Below are 6,973 nucleotides of genomic sequence, written 5' to 3'. Positions count from 1 at the left end.
CACGTAGCTCTCTCCCTCCAATCACACAGCAGGACCCCCTGAGGACGTTCGGTTGGTTCGCTTGTACTTATAGCTTTTTTTCTTCTTTTTTTTTAATGCTATCTGACAGAGGATTTACTACTCTGTGTTAGGCGGGCATCTTCAATAACATTTTCTCCTCTGTGAAGAGTGTGTGTGCGTAAATGTGCGTGTGTGTGTGTGTGTGCGCGTGTGTGTGTGTGTGTGTGTGTGTGTGCGTGTGTGTGTGCGTGTGTGTGTGTGCGTGTGCGTGTGCGCGCATGCGTGCGCACAAGCATTTGAGTGGGAATTTATAAGTGTGTGTGGTCGGTTAATCCATGTGCTACGGTACGTATTTTCGGAAAAAGACAATCATTTGAAAGTTGATTTTGTCGCTTCAATCATGTATGTAAACAAGAGAGATTCTGGGTAAAAGAAATACAAAACCCTCATATAAAAGAAAACTATCCTTGATAAAGATGAGAGCTATTATAACTATTGAACTATGGGCTTTGAACCAGCAGAGCTGCAGGGAGCGGACAGAGTACGACGGGAATCCGAGACGTGAACAAATGAACCAAAAGAGAGGAATGAACTCTGACCTGTAGGAAGCTAAATGTGTCATCGGATCCCTCGACTGCAGTGACATGGCTGCCTTTGACCTTCTCACTCTGGCTCAATCATTGACGGAACTGCATATGTGTTTACTGTATGTATTTTGTCTCATATTGTTTAATCAGATATTTGTATTGACCAGCTAAAAGCATACGTTTTGAGAACACCACTAGTGACAATATTATGAATCGCATTAAAGCAGTGTGGCACCTTTTAGAGTATTCTGGGGAGTTATGTGGGGGGACTGTATGCTGGAACCCTCTTAACTCAGTCAAAGCAGGTGAACTTACTGTCTTCATTTGTCTCAATTGGCTTAAAGCTGCAATCCGGAACTTCGTTTTTTTTTTTTACCAATCTGTAGGGTTGATACAATATAACTAAAACAACTGTGGCGCTGAGAGGTGATCTCCTTGGAACCCTGGGCACGTGGGTATAGGAAATAGGGCCTTCACGAATATTCGAATATCAAAGTTACTATTCGACGTTGTTCACCGAAGTCGAATATTCGCTTATTTAAAAAATAAAAAATGTGTTTTCTCTTAAAAATATATATAGTTTATAAAGCTTGGCTAGATAGGAAGTCAAGAATGAGTTGTCAGTGCCCCTGGTGGATGAATTTGTTAATGCTCTATACCAGGGGTTCTCAAACCTTTTTATGCCGTGACCCCCAAAATAAACATATTTGAATTGAGGACCCCCACCCTGACAAGCACTTGGACTCGGTTCCACAGATAAATATTGAGAATATTGTGAAAATAGCAGATCTACATGCTCACAACGCCTCGCAACGCGAGGCGTTGTGAGCATGTAGATCGGCTATTTTCACAATGTTCACCTCCTTCTTACTTAAAATTTGACAGTTTGGCCAGTTTGTCCAGTCCTGTCGAATATTCGACTATTCGAATACTTTGAGGTTGAATAATTCGAATACTAAAAATCACTATTCATGAATGCCCTAATAGGAACTCTGCTGTTTGACCACCAGTAGGCTATTGCCTGAGGCTCAAAGTGTAATCTCGCCCCCGCACGAGCAGGGTGTTCCGTCTTCGCTCGTGAAATAGAAATGTCGGCTCTCCACGTGTGAGACCCGGGTTCGAATCCCGAATAAATACATCCTACGGATTGCAGCTTTAAACGTTATTTACAGTATTTCACGCCAGGACTAAAGCACAATCCTTTGTTCACATAATAACACGGCGTCCTCACAGCTGCACCAAGCATTATCTTGTATGTGTCTGATAAAGAAGTGCATGAAATGGGGGCAGTTATTAAACAGGTGACAAACACTAAATCAAGAGATATATTACCAAATGCAAGGTGGCCTTTTTTGGTAATATGCGACGATATAGGCATGTTATCAGTTTACAACTGTAGACTGCACTGCCACTTGTACGGTTACAGCATCAATGTTGACTCACCAATGACCTCGTTGTGTGTTTCCCGTCAGACCAGAGGCGTCAATTGGGTATGGCAAGGTATGGCAGCTGCCATACCTTACAGGGGGGAAAATGTACTTCTTAAAATAAATTCATCATGCCTGTTTCTAAGGTATGGAAGCATGAATGCTGTCTTGCACGCACGCGCCTTCGTGCGTGTGCAAGATACCAGTCATGTTGCCATACCTTAGCTTTTGCTGAACTGACGCCACTGCGTCAGACACTATTGTCTAATAGCATGCTGGATTCCTGGTTTCAGCAAATATTAAAGAATGTGAAGGAAATAAACTACCAAGAATCCGTTGTAACACGGTACATTTATCAATCCAAAATAGGAACATTGAGATGGTGTATCTTGAAAGTTGGTCTGTTCATGCGAATAGAGAACAGGCCCTCGGTAAGGATGCATGGGTTAAAGTTGACCAAGTGGAGACTTTGTATATATCACCAATATGAGTTGTGTGTGGAATGCTTCACCAAGGACCCATGTGTGCCATTTCATGTATACTGTAAACCACTGGTTCTCAACATCGAGCCGAGGGCCACCAGGGACGTTTTGCAGGTCTGTAACTCTGGGAGTGTACAAAATGTAACCAAGTGGACCCGCAAGGGTCCTCTGAGTTAAATTAACTGAGTTCAGACATTTGATGTCTGTCTCGATGAAGGTCAAACGACCAAAACGTCAACTTAATAAAGAGCAATGTTTTTTTTTTGCAAGTTCCAGACAGTGTGCGGGACCTCTTTCTTTGATTTTATTATCAGAGATCCCATTCTGAAAATGTGCACTTTTTGTCCTATACGCACCTGTCACCAACCCTTTGAGGTGTGCATCGGCCTTCTTATAAGAATCTAAATGAACGCTGTTCCATTTTGTACACTCAGAGTTACAGAACTGTAAGGGTCCATTGGGACCCCTGGTGGTCCCCACAGAGCAGACATTGAGAAACGGTGCTGTAAACCACTATATGCTATACAGTAAAAATGGTCATGTTATACAGCACAACATGGCACTGATATAACGCCACTGAGCCCACTTGGAGTTGCCTGCTTCATGCAGTACATACATGTACTATTCTCATCTCCAGTTGTTTTACAACACTCTTCTTCAACATGCTTGTGTGTTGCGCCAGACATGCAAATGCCAATACTTTTGCGTAAAAAAATGATCTGATTTGAATACATTACTTTGTGAAAGTTGAAGGACAGGACACAGCTGTGTGGGACCTAGGCCTATAATGGATAGATCCACACTGCCAATCTACTAGGTCCAGAGAAATCACCTGTCCTATTTCCACTGTAGATATCACTGTTCACATCCTGACCTGAAGCAAACATTAAGAAACTGGCACTACTTCAAAATAAATTATTTTATTTTCTAATGGGTTTTCTTCATGCTTCAACACCAGAACACTTTTTTAAGGATATTAAAGGAACATTTCCGCTGATAATGTCTTAAGCAGGCACATTTTGGAGTATCCACAGCCCTTCTCTGGGACACGGAGCGAGAAGATTGAAATGGTACGGTCCGACAGTGAGAAACAAAGTGAGAAAGATCACAGATATATGAAGATATGATTTTGATTGATATTTAATTGATCATGAAAAAAAGAAAAAACCACATCACATGTAACGTGCACCAGACCCACCATAATCAAAACGATAACTCAAAAAAGGTTACAGCTTGTTTCCATTGCCGCCTTTAGTATGAGGTGTGTATGATGATGTCATAGTAGTGTGGTGCATTTGGATGCATGAAATGTATTCTGTGTAGTTCTGTGAACATGTCTCTGAGTGAATGTGTGGGTGTACCTGCCACTCAAAGTGTATGTGGGGAGGAGATACCTCAGATACATCATCAGTTCTAGAAAACCAACCACGGTATATACATAATATATATCTTCAAAAATACTATAGTATTATAGTAGTATACTATAGTATTTTCACAAAAAAAACATCACATCATTGGTTCCCTATACATTGTAAATTGTATATAGAAGCAGCTTCTAGTGCTGCTGAACCAGCTCGTTAAGGTGGACTTAAAAGTGACATTCAAAAGAGAAGTGTTCCTTATTCTTTGTAAGTAGTAAACAATGGCAAATAATTCTTAGGATATAGCTTATTTGTGATCTTAGAGCACAGAAATGCCCTGTTTCTTAATAATAATAATAACTAGAGAGATTAAAATGGTATGCAGAAGCACATAGTAAAATCCTCAGTGAGACAAAATGTAACCAAATGGACCCAGCAAAGATCCATTTTGGTTATTGTGTAGACTCTTAACATTATGTAACATTAAAAAAAAAATAGAAAACACTGAGGATTTAACTTTTCTCCTTTTGTAGGGAAGAAGTCAAGCCGATCCTGAGCAATCACTTAAAAATGTGGAGGAGGGTAGGAGAATAATCCTGGCTAATCTCCTTATTCCAGGCCGGAAAACATTGCTCTCAAGGTGACGGAAAGTGGGATGGAAGGAGACGGACAGAGTTCTAATTGTCATGCTGCTGTTGGGAGAATGAGAATGGGTGCAGGCAGTTTAGTTGCAGAAACTTTGCCAGACAGATAATGCAGTGTTGGAACAAGATTGCCATTTATTGTCTAAACAAAAAAGGCAGTGAAGTTGAGATTCTCATTAAAATCCTACTCACAAACACACAGCTCTCTCTCTCTCTCTCATCAGCCAGCTGGAGAGACTGCTGGGAACACGGCCAAAGGCATAGAATTGACTTTGGAATATGCAATATAGTAAAAACTATATATATAGGCTACAGTCCTTTGAGTTTCTAATTGCATTACGAGAGGACTGAGATTGCTTTTTATTGCATGCGGCTCGGGAAGAAAGGAGACAGATTGTTGCAGCAGTTGTTGTCATTTACAAAACCCCTTGTGAGACATAAACAATGTTCACTATTTATTATTTCCTACAATATATGGTAAGTACCATGCTTGATGAAAATAATGCTTGCAAGTGAAGTGCAATTCACTCCATCAATTAAATAGCCTACTGTGAGAGGCTACACTTGCCACAGAACGACTTGTGATATATACTATATAACTTTACTTCACCTCCACAGAGCTTGGGGAGAGGGACATAAAAAACAAAAGATTAGGTGTGTATTCTGGCCATGTTACTTTGCCCTTTGATAATGGTCAACCATTCACACATTCCATTCTCCTGAGATCAGCGAGGCCGCACGACTTTGAGGTGAAGAAGTACCTATAGTCTGGTGCCATTTTTTCCACTAGATAGTTATATTTTGTCCAAACATAACTATTTAGATTAATATAGGCTGTGGGTTCAAATCAGGGGCGAGGCCAGAACAGAGAAATAGGGTGGGCCTGGCAACTCCAGGGTGGGCCCAGCTTGGGAGGACTATTGTGCCCGACATTTTTTTTCTGTAAATTATAATGTTTTTTTGGGGTTAAAACGGGTGTGGGTGGCAGCAGCAATGAACAATAATTAATAGGCTAATACAATACATCGAGTTCCCAGCTGCACTTCATCCCAACAACACATTTCCAAATATAAACTAACACTCCCCCTCCAAACACACAGTAGCCAACTGCTGCTAGATGCATCATCCGAGCGACAGTTGTAAAGTAGCCTACTGTTCATTTATTCATAATAAGCTAGACGATGATCACACAAATGGCCAAAATCGATGGGTGGGCCAGCTTTCTACATGGGTGGGCCTGGGAACACCCAGGCCCATTGTACATAAAAACGCCCCTGGTTCAAACAAATGGTTGAATATGCCCATAACTAGGTCCTCGGAATATAACAAAATATAATTGTGTGCATTGTTGTTGAGCTTCATATATAGACCTATATGACTTGTCTTATAGCCTAATAATGTTGTACTGCTGTTATTAATTCTACACAGAACTTTTTGACAACTGACTGACTGTTAAAGCTGATTGTAATTGGGACCCCATACTGAGAGTAGAGGGGCCTCGGCAGTGGTGCACTTAAGTACAATTTTGAGTTATTTTTACTTTACTTGAGTATTTCCAATTTCGAATACTTTTACTTTTACTCCACTACATCTCGGATCCAAATATTGTACTTTTACTCCACTACATTTATTTGAAAACTTTTGTTACTATAGTTACTTTGTAGATTTTAAATATTATTACAAAACATACATTGACCACTTCACTATCGGCTATTTGAAAATAGCAGATCTACAAGCTCACAATGCATTGCGATGAGACACGTTGTGAGCTTGCAGATCTGATATTTTCAAATCATTTTTATACATTTTGAAAACATGAAATCGAAGATTTGTCCTTCACGAGTACTTTTACTTTTGGCACTTTGACATCATCATCATACACAGAAGTTATGCGGGACGCCTACTGAGTGGTAAAAAAAATACTTTCTGGCCTTGACAGACCATACATCCAAACAGAAAAGTCCTATCTGATTGCATTAATGTTTAATGCAATCAATATTAAACAGCGTTAAACTCACTTTACCACTCACTTTGCAACTCGATTTGCCATTCGCTTTATGCATGCACCGCTTACCCTTAAGTAAATTCTGAATACCAAACTTCTACTTACTTAACAAAGTATTTCTGCATTGTTGTATAATTGATACTTTTACTTAAAGGCCCGCCGACATGCCCCGATATTCTAATAGTATGATACAGTAGGTCACGTGGTCTCTCTGAAAACGGTCTGAAATAGTCTGAAACTCATGTCACAGCGTAATCTGCCCCTCGCCCCCTAACAACAGCTGACCAGTACAGTAAGTAGTCTAAGTATAGTCAATTAATTTGATTGGCTTATAATTGCGCATTCCCACAATGACATTGTAACTAATATTTTAAGATGACTTTTTAAAATGACAGTAGCCCTTTAGGTGACAGTACCCCTTTAACTAACAAATGTGAGTACTTTTTACACCATAATATAAACTGACT

The sequence above is a fragment of the Nannobrachium achirus genome (assembly GCF_963921795.1).
Source record: "Nannobrachium achirus genome assembly, chromosome: 4".
NCBI classification, from domain to species: Eukaryota; Metazoa; Chordata; class Actinopteri; order Myctophiformes; family Myctophidae; genus Nannobrachium; species Nannobrachium achirus.
The sequence above is the reverse complement of the archived record's forward strand: the minus strand, read 5'-3'. Positions refer to the sequence as shown.